This window comes from Tyto alba, unplaced genomic scaffold (assembly GCF_018691265.1).
Source record: "Tyto alba isolate M040663 unplaced genomic scaffold, T.alba_DEE_v4.0 Super-Scaffold_22, whole genome shotgun sequence".
Taxonomy (NCBI): Eukaryota; Metazoa; Chordata; class Aves; order Strigiformes; family Tytonidae; genus Tyto; species Tyto alba.
Window position 1 is genome coordinate 31,612,612 of NW_024881296.1, and position 15,274 is coordinate 31,627,885.

General features: G+C 40.1%; 1 protein-coding gene across 2 annotated transcripts in view; it reads right to left on the minus strand.

The window, feature by feature from the left end:
* TMEM200A (transmembrane protein 200A) overlaps nt 1-15,274 on the minus strand; it is a 57,723-nt gene that overhangs the window by 8,224 nt on the left and 34,225 nt on the right. Inside the window, exon 2 of one of the 2 annotated variants that reach the window (XM_032983246.2) lies at nt 5,096-5,186. The exons of the other annotated variant lie outside the window; for it this stretch is intronic. The gene's annotated coding sequence lies outside the window, so the exon portion shown is untranslated. The remainder of the gene's footprint in view (nt 1-5,095; nt 5,187-15,274) is intronic. 2 annotated transcript variants of the gene reach the window in all.

The window sequence follows — 15,274 nt, forward strand, 5'->3', positions numbered from 1 at the left end:
TTTTCTGTGAGTAACCACTAGACTTGCATTCGCCAAGCAACAAATGGAGTATTCTTCCTAATCAAGTCAGGAGGTCAAACAAATCAACAAAAAACCAGTAGATTCATTCTGTGATACAAAGGTAAGGCATAGGTAAATCATCATAGACAAACTGTAATTTAGCACAGGTGGACAAGGACCCTTCTTTTCTACCAGTACATCGGGCTATCTCTGCTGCTCAGACAGAAATATGGTGCATTTATTCTGCTAGTATTACCCATATCTGTCTTTGCCAGCCTAGAGAAAGGAAGGGAGGCAGGTGATCTGTGGACTCGCTAGAGTAGCTGCAGAGCACAGAGCAACTTGAATGACCTGGACACCTCCACAGAGAGGTATGGAAGATAAGAGGAGTGACTCAGAGTCCTTTTGAAGCTAGGAGCCATCCACACAAGTAATACCCAGTTATCCCTTGGAAGCTAAGCAAATGACAAAACAGGTGGGATAGGATTTGATGGGATTTGAGCCCAGTTGACTCACTGAATGATTATCCCAGATATAAGAGATGTGTCAACTGCAAGAACCTATTACAGACTGCACATTTCTGTTTTAACAGCAGCTAAGGCAAGAGCTGCTATTTAGACAATGGCTCTAATGCTAGGCAGTCTAGGAAAATCTGAAAAATGTGTGTGCAAGAGCACAGATTCAATGGAATTAATTGGCTTCATTGCATCTTCTAGTGGCTCCAACTAACTTTGGTTTCACAAACTATAAAGTACTTATTTCTCTCTTTTACCTATGAGGCCTCCATCTAAATACCCCTCTTTCTTCCCTAATGACTAGCATCACCTGAATTGTACTACTGTCAGCTAACTTTTTTTCAGAGATTGTCTAACTATTAAAAATCTAATTAATCTCTCGGCAATTGTCCTCAACTTGTATTTAGCTTTAAAGCTTGGGGCTTATATTTTTGGTGCTTGAAATCTTACCTAATTTTTTCAACTATTTTAATACTATAAAAGCTATTACTTCTACCTACAACTTAGTCTTCTGAATACATATATAGTCACTGAATTATACTGAGATCTTACACTGCATTTTCTACGTATACTAGCAGCAAAGATAGGAAGCAAACTAAATACTAGAATTGTATTTCTTTGATATTATTTGTTTTATTCCAGATACATTTCAGTGTCCCTTACCAGTTACAATCTTTGGTTGCATAAATATTTCTTTTTTTCCTCATTTATTGTTTGATAAATGATTGAAACTTAATTATGTGAAATTATCAGAACTGTACAAGCTATTTCCCTGTAGTTTATGCAAAACTTCCTGAAAAGTACAGCTCTCATGTTTCAGCAGAGAATTAAACATCATTGCAGCAAGAAGTAGTGTGTGACAGAATCTGATTTATATTACCATAGCATTTCCTATCTTACTATTTCAGCTGATTAGGAAATTTATTTCCCACTAGTACTTGATTTGATGTCATTTAAGTGACTAAAATTCAAATTTCAACAAGAGGACAAATTTTGCCTTCAAGGAAAGTTTCATTTACCTTTGATAAACCTAAAGTCCTAGAAATGAAGGAGATTTGTGAGATACTGTTTACTCATAAAATATTTTTCATAATCAAGAATGCAAATGATAAAGTAATAAGAGAACTGATAACACCACTGAGTAAACAAATCAATATTAAGCTTTATTTCACACATCTATACTCTATTCCTAATGTACAATATATGCATATCAGTATGTTATCTAAGCATAGAGGTTGTCATTTGGTACAATCTGTTCTATTCCAAAGGTAAAACTATACAATTTTATAGGACAGAAGAGATTAATCATTCTGGTAGAGATAATACAGCAATAGCCAAACAGAAAGTAGTTTCACAAGAAGCAGAAAAAAGAATCACAAATTACATTTTTATTTAGCAGTTTAACAAGCAGCCACCTCCAAGTGCCTAGCACACCAATGGGACTACCTTATGATACATCTCTCTCCTCATACCCATTCCTCAAAAAGTTACCTGATTGCATAGATTAAAAAAGAAAATCAAGCAAGCAAAAGACATCTTTTGTATTCATGATTATGAGGTATTTTAAGTGTACTTCAATTGACAACAGGTGAGAAGAAAGGAAAGAAAGGACGTGAAGTATGGTATTAAAAATCTTCATAACCTCAGCTGGGACTTTAAAGCCATGCTAGCAAAAGCCAGGGATAGGAAATTGCATGCTTATTTAAAACATTAAAGCTTTGAAATTTCAGCTGAAACAAACCCTTTGGGTTCAAATTCCCTTTAATGGCATCTCTTTTAGGCTGTAAAGGGATAAGCTTAGGGACTAATCATGTCCTTTTAACCTTCTGGTTGCCAGTCAGATTATGGAAGCAGGCCAAATCATGCAAGCACTTTCACAGCATAAAAATGAAACAGCAAGCTGCACATGGGTCAGGCAATGCAAAAGCACCCAAGTGTCCAAGTGGCAGCAGTAGGCAAAGGGTCCATTGCAGAGATTAAGAACTGAGGTTCCCTGGATACTGGTAGACCGTGCCGCTATGTCAAATGGTCTGTATTTGCTTTACAACAGTACCATGTTAAATAGTAAAATCTTTGCACCCATAAGTGCAAAATAAAAGCTTGATATTAAGGACATGTCAACATCATTGGGGCAATTTGAAGTCCGACAGTGATCCATTTATTTAAAAAATCTAGATCTGGCAGTGGTTTTCAAATCTGCACTGTGCTGGTCCAAGCAAGACCACAGAGGTCCAGCAGTTACCTTTGCAGAATCTGTGAAAGAACTAGGCACGGCACATCAGAACTTTCTTAAAAAAACTAAAATTTTTACTGCTTTAAGGAATCCAGGGGGTCCATAAATTGTGAAGGACAGAAAACCACTGATTTGGAGTGGATCTAGAGGATGGACTGAACACACACTGGGAACAAAAGAGAAGCAGCTCATTATTCTACTATAAAAAGTTGGATACAGAAACAAGCTAAGAAGGGAAAATTAATTTTTAAAAAACAAATCCAGGCTTCCATGAGAGTTATGAGATCTCATTTTTATACATATTTCTATAACTATTCTGTGTCACACTGTTTTGAAACATATGCAAAGAGGTACCTTTACATCGTAAAAGGGGCACAGTTCCCTTTTACCCAAGTGACTATGATGTAACTTTCAGGTATGGCAAGTAGTTGAAGGAGCCACACTGAATCCACACAGGATATATCAAATCTCTCTTTGGACTCATATTCATCCTATTTCATTAGCAAACCTAGGCCATGGCATTCCCTACCCTGACCTTTTGACTGTCCACTGCTTTGTGTTAAAGCAGGACTTACACAGCTAGAAAAGTCCAAGTATGACTCTGAGTAACCCAACTCCCTAATATAGCCTTCCTCAAGCTGTTACACTAAGTGTCTGCATAATGACTCAGCTGAAAGATTATAAAACTACCCCAATTCACAAAAATGGCAATAAAAAATCTTTGAGAAAAAAATAAAACCCTATTCAAAAAATCAATACTCAAAACCTACCAAATTAGTCTTATAAAATTATACTTTACTACTATTAAGTGAACCTCTCAACAAGGAATAGAACTTAGTTACAAAGCTACAACTGAATCAATACCCAAACTTTCACAGCTAATCAGTTTGTGTCTGCAGTAATGCAAGCCTCTCCTTCCTTTAGAAAGCACATGGAAGCGAGCTTGAAGACTGTCATTTTCTTCTTCAAATGAAGTTTTGGGACATACTGTCTAAGACAACTGACTCAGCAGGTCAGAGCCCTGGTTCATATATACAGTGTGGACACAGGATCATAAGATCATTGGATAAGCCAAGCTAAGCGGGAGCTCGGGAAGTGTCTAGTCCAACCTCCTGCTCACAGCAGGGCTAGCTGCATGGTCAGACCAGGGTGCTCAGGGCTGTGTCCACTCGGGTGTGGAAACGTGCCCCGGACAGAGCGGGCACGGCCTCGTGGGCAGCCTGCGCCTCTGCCCCCCTGCCCTGTGGGGAGAAAGTTCCTCCCTGTAGCCAGCCTGCACCTCTCCTGTTGCAACTTCTGTCTGTTGTCTCATGTCCTAACACCACATGGCACTCTGAATAGACTGGCTCTACCTTCCTGATTCCCCCCCTGTCCCGTAGGTACCGGGGGGCTGTTGTTGGCTCTTCCCAGAGCCGTCTCTTCTCCAGGGCTGAACCACTTGCTCAGTCCGTTTGCAGGGCAAGAGCTTCAGCCTCCAACCTCCCTGGGGGCCAGGCCCCACACTCAACTTGCTCCAGCCTGCAAATGTCTTTCTTCACATTTTATTAATGTGAAATTCCCTTTTTGAAGTCACCTGGGATTTTATTTGGCTCTTAACTAACTTGAAATATTTGACCAATAACTATGGAATTTGAACTAAAAATCACAAATGCAGAAATACTGAAAAATGTAACTGTAAGCTAAGTGAGGATACCCGTTACCCCGATTCAGGGAATGTCATGGCTCCATTCTTTAAATCACACCAAATAAAAATCCCTTTTGAGTGCCTTCGTCACTTACAATATCTGCCATATACATTAATCATTTAAACTATTATGCCAAGGTCAAAAATAAGGTGAACACCCAGCTTTACTGCACAAAGATGAATGCCTGAGCTGCTTATGCTCTTTGCTATTACTTCTTATTCAGCCTGATCCTTTCAGTGGGTCCTATATTGTAATTCTGTGCAAAATCAGCAACATTCAATATTGGCAGCATTACACAGAGCTCATTAGCCACTCACAAAAGCACAGAGCACACATCAAAGACAGAAAGAAAGAACCTGAGTTTCTATATTTTGCTTTCAAGACACTACTCTATGACTTGGCCTAGATTTGGTCTACGAGCTTTTGCCTGGCACAGTTCCACTCACTTTTAAATTTGTTCCACCCTCAACTACATCTACTGGTACACAGCAGTAAATAAGGTGTGAGCCTACACAAGTTCATGGATTTTACCAACAGAAAACTCAGGAACCATGAGGTTGGCACCAGCTCTCCTATGTCTGGAACAGCTTCCCAGTCATTGTATGTTGAACCAAACATGTTCTCAGGCCACAGAACACCTGTCTCACGCAGCATAAACCCACCTGCACCACCATCGTCATGTGTGATGTCCCAAATTCGCAGCTGTCCTGTCTCTGCAGCTGTACCAGCTTAGCTCAGGTCCTAGATGACAGACTAAAGAAACACAAGCTCTCAGGCACTGAATGTATTTGCTTGTGGAATGTAATCTCTGTATTCACCATATTAAATTATCAATAAATTGAGAGATGGAACTTGTTTTCAGAACTGTGTACTGATACCTTCTTTACTTTATGCACAGATACATCACATTCTGTTTGTTCCAAAATATATTACAGAACTATAACAAAAAGCAAGAGGGAGCTAAAAAAAGACTGTGGAAACAAAAATAGGAAGAAGCTTTATAAGACTTGAAGAAAAGGTGTTTAAAAGGTGATTGACTAATAAAGTTTTTTCGTTTCTTCCTAGAAGAAAAAATTGGAATATGTATACAGGAAAATAAAAGTTGAATATTCCAGTCTTTATTTTTGCTTTTATTTGCTTGCATTCTCCAGTTTGTCTGTTTTTCTACTAAAAAACAGCTAGGGTTTTTTAGCCTAAATTGAGTAAGGTGATAACTGTCCTTTATGACTAAAGTGACAAAATCTGCTTCTAAGCTATTTTAGCACTTTAGTTTGCGTAAATCCATTTTCTAGTGAAAATCAGTACTACAAATGGAAGCAGATATTGGCTATTTAGCCAAATATAATTATTTTGGACACATTTATCCATTTACATTATTAGTATTCATATTCAGTAATTACAAAAGATCCTGGGTTATCTATGTTTACAGGTAAAATAAGTAGACTATTTTAAATCTCTCATGTCATGCAATCTATCTGCTTTCTCTATAAACAGAAAGTAATTCTTTTTATTGAAAATAATCACTTTATAAGCACAATCTAATTTAAAATGTGTAAAAGCAGCATGTGAATCTTTATGCATTTATTCTAGCTTGCTTTTTTTTTTTTTTTTTCAGTTTTTATCTTTTAGATGTTACAAAGACTAAAAAGCAGGAGCTTCTTTTAGAAATAAGAAAGTGAAAACTGTGAGATAATAATATAGCCCAGCAACCCTGGAACTGAAATTCAAAATGCACAGTACTAATGGGAATTCTGAAGCCAGCTCACACAATGCAAATCAGAGTATTGATCAGCTATCAACCACAACTCATGAAACAAATTCTGTAAAGGTCTCTAGATGTTTTTTGCCTCAGTCTTCACCAGCAAGTGCTCCAACCACACCACCCAAGACGCAGAAAGCAAAGGCAGGGACTGCGAGAAGGAAGAATCGCCCACTGTAGGAGAAGATCAGGTTCAAGAACATCTAAGGAACTTGAAGGTGTACCAGTCCATGGGACCTGATGAGATGCATCCGCAGCTCCTGAGGGAACTGGCGGATGAAGTGGCCACTATCCATCATATTGGAGAAGTCATGGCAGTCCGGTTAAGTTCCCGTTGATTGGAAAAGGAAAAACATAACCCCCATTTTTGAAAAGGGAAATAAAGAGGACCCAGGGTACTACAGACCAGTCAGTATCACCTCTGTGCCCGGCAAGATCACAGAACAGATCCTCCTGGAAAATATGCTAGGGTACATGGAAAATAAGTTGGTGACTGGTGGCTTCACTGAGGGCAAATCATACCTGACAAACCTGGTGGCCTTCTACAATGGGGTTACAGTGTTGGTGGACAACGGAAGAGCAACTGACATCATCTACCTGGACTTATGCAAAGCTTCTGACACTGTCCCTCACAACATCCTTGTCTCTAATTGGAGAGACATGGACTTAATGGATGCACCACTCCGTGGATAAGGAATTGGCTGGGCAGTTGCACTCAAATACTTGCAGTTAATGGCTCAAAGTCCAAGTGGAGACCAGTGACAAGTGGCACTCCTCAGGGTTTGGTGCTGGGACTGGCGTTGTTTAACATCTTTGTTAGCGACATGGACAGTGGGATTGAGTGCACCCTCAGTACGTTTGCCAAAGACACCGAGCTGTGTGGTGTGGTCGACACACTGGAGGGAAGGGATGCCATCCAGAGGGACGTGGACAGGCTTGAGAAGTGGGCCCATGCAAACCCCATGGAGTTCAATAAGGCCAAGCGCAAGGTCCCGAACATGGGTCGAGGCAATCCCAAGTGCAGACACAGGCTGGGCGATGAGTGGATTGAGAGCAGCCCTGTGGAGAAGGGCTTGGGGGTATGACGGGCTTGGGATGGAAAACTGACCGTGAGCCAGCAATGTGCGCTCACAGCCCAGAGAGCCAACCGTGCCCTGGGCTGCATCAAGCGTGGCCAGCAGGATGAGGGAGGGGATTCTTCCTCTCTGCTCCACTCTCCAGGGGTCCCACCTGGAGTCCTGTGCTCAGCCTGACATAGACCTGCTCAAGTGGGTCTAGAAGAGGGCCACGAAGGTGGTCAGGGGGCTGGAGTGCCTGCCTCATGACAGGCTGAGAGAGTTGGGGTTGTTCAGCCTAGAGCAGAGAAGGCTCTGGGGAGACCTTACAGCGGCCTTCCAGTACGTAAAGGAGCCTACAGGAAAGCTGGGGAGGGCCTCTTTATCAAGGAGTGTAGAGATAGGACAAGGGGTAACAGTTACAAACTGAAAGAGAGTAGATTTAGATTAAATACAAGGAAGATATTTTTCACTGTGAGGGTGGTGAGGCACTGGCACAGGGTGCCCAGAGAAGCTGTGGCTGCCCCCTCCCTGGAAGGGTTCAAGGCCAGGCTGGACGGGGCTCTGAGCAACCTGGGCTGGGAGAAGGTGTCCCTGCTCATGGCAGGGGGTTGGAACTAGGTGATCTTTAAGGCCCCTTCCAACCCAAACCATTCTGTGATTCTATGATTCTGTTTTTCCAAAGACTGAATGTGTAAAAGCAGAGTAAAAGGTATGCTCTCTGTCATCTACTGCAAAGGAGAGGCATGATTAAACACTTCAGTGCTGCGTGCCAGATAAATTCAGCTTCCTAACAAAAACCAAACATGAACAAGATCAAAAATGTTAAGAAATATCTTCATTTACAAACACTAGGCTGCTGGTTCTTCAGTTCTTGTGTGCAAAATTTTGAATAAAACAGTGGTAGGCACTTGGTGTGGAGGTATATAAGCACAAACAATGCTGGAGTGCTTTGGCTACCATTTACACTCACATCATCCAGCTTAACTAGCAATCTGTTACTTGATTTAGTCAGAGGTAAAAACTCCAGCCTAGACACACACTTAATGTAGGCAGTGACCAACTGTCACGAGACCAAACAAATGCCCTTATCTACACTACATGCTCAGTTAATCACATTAATTAGCAGGTTCTAACAACTGTAATTTTCCACTGTATAAGAGTCCAATGATTGTAAGATCAAACAATAACAGAAACAACATGAATCAGATATTTGAAAGAAGTCTTAAGTAATATACATTTTAGATATGAAATCAGATCTATTTGCTCCACAACTAAGATGTCTGAGCAACGCTTTCCCTCTGACCTAGAAAATGCTTCTTGTTCTATAAAACATACAAACTCAAAGGAGTAGGAGTTATCATTCTGTTTACTGTCAGAGACCTATGACCAGTTTTTTCAAACACACTCAAATAATGAGAGGGCCTAACTCTGAAAAGTCCTTAGATATCTACACTGTGTAGTTGTATTTGAAAATCTCAGTGTATTACAGAAGTACAAAAAGATGTTAAGTGCCCAACTTGGTAGAACTTAAGCACCTAGAACTAAAAAGTAATTGTGAAAGCCACAAACTTAACTCTTGCTACCTGTCCATCAACCCTGGCAGCACAGTTTTAAATCAGTGGCCCAGACACTTGCCTGGAAAGTGGGGCATCCTGGGTGCCAGGCCCCTCCACCAGCAGGAGACTTTTTTTGATGCCATTAGAAAGGTCCATACAAGGGGGCTTTGGAAGAAATGGAGTTTTGGTTCCCTGAGTGCCCCAGCCACAAGGTGAGAGTGTTTATACGGCCAACAGGAACAACCGCTTCAGCACAGCTGTGGCCCTATGCTATCACTATGCTCATCTGGTCTGCCACTGCCTTTTGAAATCTGCTTTGACAACTATGACCTAAGGAACACTAAAAAAACATGGGTCACCATTAGGATGTCTTTTACACTGAAGACCTTTGTACAACTTAAATTACCCTGCCAAGAAGAAATACAAATCAGCTCCTCCTAAGGTCTCTGTCGCTGTAACCAACAAGGTCACAGTATCTGAGCTGTCACATTTAAAGACAGTTCCAGCATCTCTACACTAATTTTCAGTGACGTAGGGGTTCAGGTGGACTCTCAGACAGTTACAATATAATTATATTCAATGACATGGGCAGAAAAATCAGTGTATGAGGTTTAGATTATTCTACGTTGGCAAACCAATCAGGCCATAATTGTATCGTAGCTATTATTAGGACATTAATAATGGAATTAAAATTTTCGTGGGTCTTGGGAATCCCACAAAAATAAGTACACTGGTTAGTGTGATGCTGTACCAAACATGTCAACAATAGTTTCAAATGCTAGATACAAAAAAGGGACAGTCAAGCACTATTTCATAGAGAATGGAAAACATAGTTCAAAAATACTTTTGGTATCCCACAAAGGCAAACTTTTTTGCCCATTAATGGATGTCACAGAAATAAATTATTATTAAATTAACAGTAAAACTCAACCATGTCTTCAACTGTAGACTAGAGTGATCTAGCCAGATATCCACATGGGGGCATCAGTAGAACCTGTAAGCATCCATGCTGCTACTCAGCTTGTTGATGGGTAAACACAAGTTACAACGTACATATAAGAGCAGTGCCTTCAAAACACTAATTACTATTTCACATGTATAAAACAACAGAAATGTAAATAAGAAAACTTAAGATCATTCCTATTATGTAAATTATCCCTCACAAACAATGTATTATATAATTTTAATCACCTGTGTTATGATAACCACTCTTTGTGCTTTAACACCCAAAACTAAGGTTACTGCAAACAGTTAGAACACACAGGTTGTTAAGTAACCTGTGAGTAGTGACATGCTAAGAGAAAGACATGCTGAAATACTGTGGGTCACGTTTATGGAATTGTATCTTAAGCTTTCGTAGCAGAATTTACTTATACAGATACATTGGGGGTTAAAAACAAACAACTCCTTGGTAGTACATAAAGTAAGGACAGTTAAATAGAGTAGAACTGCCACTCCTCACTTCTACTTGCTTCCAGGATGCCCAGGTGTTGTTCACACAGCAGACTCCACACCTACCACAAAACTTTCTTTTGTGACCCTTAAAAGGTTGGCCTCCTTCACCTCAGTCATCTACACTCCATCCTGTTGCCCTACATTTCAAATATACACTGCTTTTCCATGGGACCAAGGCCTCTGAAAGATGGCAGAGTTGCTCTTACTTCATTTTGCACCTGTGAATCTGCATATGCCTGTCCTGCTATTTTGCAGAAAGCCAACTTCATCCAGTTGTTCCAGTTAGATCGAGTCCCTAATAGAGAGTTTGTGCAACAGTAGGCTGCCAGGTCTCAGAAAAATTAAAATATTCCTAATACATGAGGAATGATAAACAGCACTGCTAGCTAAGCATGGTGCCCTAGTTAATAGACCTATTAGTGGATGCACTGCTGATAGCGTGCTAGTTTACCTACTGTGTTGCACAATTTCAATGACCTCCATTCATAAAGTCTATACATCTGCGTTTTAACATATTTGAGCTACCTTGTGTAATTTAAAACATGATCTCAATTGACCCGTATGATCAGGACAGATGTCAACATTGACTGATACTAGGCAACATTTTAATTTTAGCAGGAGTTGTCAATTTTTATTAGCATGCATTATAGGTTGCAATTTATTCACAAATGACTTGCAGTATTTTTTTTTTTTTCAGCTCCTTGAGTTTCTCACTTACATTGCTATTGTTACATCATCTTATGCTAGTAATATTTTACTTACTTTTCTTTAGCCTGGATATGGTCACTGTTAATTACAAAGATAAATATCAGTTTATTTTAATGAATATTCTCCTGACTTACACAAAGCCAGCAGAACGTTCAGAAGCAAGCACTTCTAAGTAAGGCACATTTAAACTAAAATGAATGCACAACCAAAGTTATTTGAGGCACCTTGTTAAAAACTGTTGATCTGTGATGCAAATATAGACAACATAAATAACTAAGAGATTATTTCAATATGGAGTTAAAAGTCAGGAAGACAGAAAATATAGAGGCAAGTTTTTCCATTTAGTGTAAAATTTACATTTATGGCTTATGACTTTAGGGTCCTCTCAGCTCATCACAGAACGTTTGTAGGTATCAGTCAGTCTGGAAAATCTTTAGCTCAATTTCTTAATGTATTTCCGAGGAGAAAAGAAAGTAAAGCTCAGTAAAACTCAGCAGACTACCAAGTACCAACAGATACAGTATGGGTTGCTTTTTTTTCTTCTAAGAAACTACCACAAAATTACCACCTTTGTGTAAAAAAAGCAGGATGAAGAAACAGGGAGAGATAAATTGAAAATGAACTTACAGGTTGAGCAGCAGGAAGCTGCTAGCAGCCCACAGTGAAGTTTTCAGTTCAGAGTGTAGGGGAAAGAGTGAAATATAATGCCACCAATTAATTATTTTTTCAGTAGAAGGCTAGCAATGCGTTGTTACTTGAAACAGATTTACTTAGACAGCTAAAGCAACAGGAAAAATAAAATTTAAATTATCCATGTATAATTGAAGGAATTCCCTAAAATTCACAGAAAATATACAGAGTACTTTTTAACAAATGTTTATTTATGATTCCTTTTTTCTCACAGTTGTGTTTCAATGTCACCATACAATGCTTGTTCCTCATTGTGGAAAGACATCAGCAACGCCAATGTAAGTAGAGAGTAAGAGACAACAGACTTTATGGAACAGTTGGGACTATCCAGACTAGTGCAGTTAACACCAACCAGAACACGTCTGAAGTGTAACCAGTCTCTGGTTTTGTGAGATACTGTGCTAATGGGTCAGTTCTGAAGACGGGTACTAGGTTAGCTTTCACATCCTTGTGGAAACCTTGAGGGCTTTGATTCTGCTGAAAAGACACTTCCTAGAAAACCATGGGTAAAGTAAATGGGTTAGTTAGATTAGTGTATTTATATATATACACATGAGTTTGAGTTCATCATGGGACTAAAATGTTTATAAAGTAATTACTACTTGTTCAAGGCAATAGAAGTACTGCAGCAATGCCACAGTAAGCCAGATACATGAGAAAGTAAAAGGACAACTGTTATTTTTTCTTAAAATGTGACCAAGAATTAGCAGAGCAAATATTAGAAGTAAAAAGTTCTGTACAACATGAACTGAGCTTGACATTTGAAATAGTGGCTGATAGACCTGCAAACACTGAGGACCACCCAGAGTGAAAAAAGAGGCAGAGGAGCATGCAGAGAGAAGAACCAGATCATGCAACTGTGTGCAAACAGCCTGGAATGTCAGAGATTGAATGTAATTTAACCAATGCAAATGCCAAAAAAAAAAAATGAAGATAACAAATGAAAATGTGCTAGGAGGCAAAGAAAAATCAAATCAACAAAGAGACATACGCAAGCAATGAAAAACTTGACAGATGAGAATGAAACCAACGGGGAAGGTAAAAGCAGTGTCTGGTTACAAGAGCTGTTTGATTTGTAGGAAATGTGTAGGGTCTGTGGGAGTTAATTAGTCAGATACACTTGCAGCTGCTGGCAGATCTGGAAGCTGATCACATCCACCAGGTTCAGCTGGAGGATAAGACTTTACAGAATAAGAACCACCTTTTCCTTTCACATCACATTGTTGTTTTTCCTCTACCCAGAGGCTGAAATGACCACTTCGCAAGTGATTCAGCTAGGCTTCTCATTGACCTCCAGTTTTCCTTATCCTAAAGCACTGCTAAGCCACTGACAAGAAACAAAAAAACTTGCTACAGTCCTCACATAAGTCATGGACTGCTCTATGTTCATTCAGTATAGCCAGCGAGCCCAGCCACCATCGGACAGAGAATTATGCAGTACTCTGAGTGGTTCATAAGCACCTAAGCCTCAGACACTTATGCCAGCTGGCTCCCTTGGAAATGCGCCTGCATTGCCCTGGTACACGCGTGCGGCTTCTCACGCTGCCTTGACATCCCAGGGTGTGTTCTCAGTGAGGCATATCCCAACTGAGAGCGTTCCCAATTTCAGTCAACCCCAATGCTTCTGCCTTTCAAATAGCTGTGAATTTGAGAAAAGGTTTAACACAAGCCTTCTGCAATTTTTCACAGCTGAGTTGCTGAGTGGGTGAAAGAATGGGTCAGAACAGAGGGCACTCGCAACATCTCTGCTGTAGCCCTCGAAAGCTAAATTCAGAAGATCCTAAGATAAGATGTCTACTACATAATTAGAAATACAATTTCTGTACAATCAGAAAATAGGATAGGTCATGTTGGTGTTTCTGTTGTTGTTCTTGTTGGCAAATCTCTATTTGTCGTAAGGTTTTATTCAGAACCTTTGAAGGACTTCTGGTCAGCTGCAGATTGCAACCATGAATTTCAGATTAGCTGAAAGCTGTGTTTCCATTTTTCACTTGGACAGTCCATCTTCATACAGTTCCAAGTCACATTTTACAAGCCATGGAGAGATGTTTACATAGTAGACCTCTATTACTTGCTTACTAATAACACATGGCAGCCTTTCTGTGCCACTTACACAGAAAAAGCCTCCCATATACCTAGGAAAAGTCAGTGATGACAGTGAACCTGATGGTTTCCTAAGGGCTGTTACTACATGCCTTTGCTATAATAGGAGCACAACATTCAGCTCATCGTTGCCAGGCATACTGAAAGCAGGGACAAGGTATTAGGATCCTAGTGCTCAATATTTGTCTGCTTTATTTAAGCTGACTTAAATCTGCAAACAGAAACCCAGCTGTGCACTCTTTTCCTAACTTTTCAGTTCCTAATCCATATGTAGATCCACAAATCTACCCTGAAAACTCAACAAAGCAAATGACCCATTTTACAGGAAGGTTGTGCGTGCACATTATACGGAGCCAGGGCAGAACTTTAGCGGTTTGTGAAACAAGAAAAAAACCCAGGTGAGTCAGCCTGCTTTGGGACCAGTGGGACAGCCTCCTAAATAATCCCCAAATTAGACTGGAAGGAATTATTGCTTCTTACAGCTCAAGGGTCTTACCAAACACAACTCCCTTGTATGCAGCTACATGCAGAACCTTTCTTGATGAAACATTCTCACACTAAAATCATTACAGAAATGTCAGTAGAGAGTGCTAGTGTTAATGACATCATCATCCCCTGGTGTCATAAATACCATCCCGTGTGATCTTGCTCATGGAGGATCAGCATATGTAATGGGACTGTAACTTTATTTTCATCTGAGGTATGCTATAGATCATGCACTTTCTAAAGCAAGACCATGGTGCCACCTAAAGTGCTTTCAGAACTGCTGGAACATTCATGTCACTCTAAAAGCCTCGAGTCCTGTCAGCTCAGAGGTGGCCAAACGTTAAGATACCAATGTGCCATCTTTTTCTAGCCTGGAAATTCACAATCCATGCATGATCCAGCACTACTCCTTCCCTATTCTATTCTACTGTTGTTATACTCATGATTATAGTGATATAGTGGTACCTGTCCTTGTTGAGTGTCATACAGTCCTAATTGCACTATACCACCGTGTGGTACTTGTTCTGAAAAAGCACTACTGAAGAACATTGATGAAGTACAGTACAGCCAACAGAGTATTCCTATGAAACCTTCAATTTTCCAGCACTTCCTGATTATCTTCTGATTTGAGCTGTGTGACCCAGCTGAGCATTAACAGTGATTTTTGAATTTAATTACAGACACTGGCTTGGAGAGCTGTGACATGCTGAAACTCAGTTGAACTGGACTTGCCCTGGACTCCTCCTAATACACACTATGCTGATTAATCCAATCCTCTTCTGATTTTCTGCAGCGCAGGCTTCACTGATCTGTTCCCCTTCCTCCACAATGAATGCTGTCCACCATTGGCATCCCTAATTCAGCACTTATTAACCATAAAACCCACATCAGCTTCTTGTACTTTGTTGAAACAATTATCACAGAAACCGACTGCTCTAAAAAGAACCGGGGCAGTAAGAACAAGATGCAGTGCAGATAGGAACTCAATGTGGGTTTTGGGGAGGGATTTACAGATTTAGATTTCTA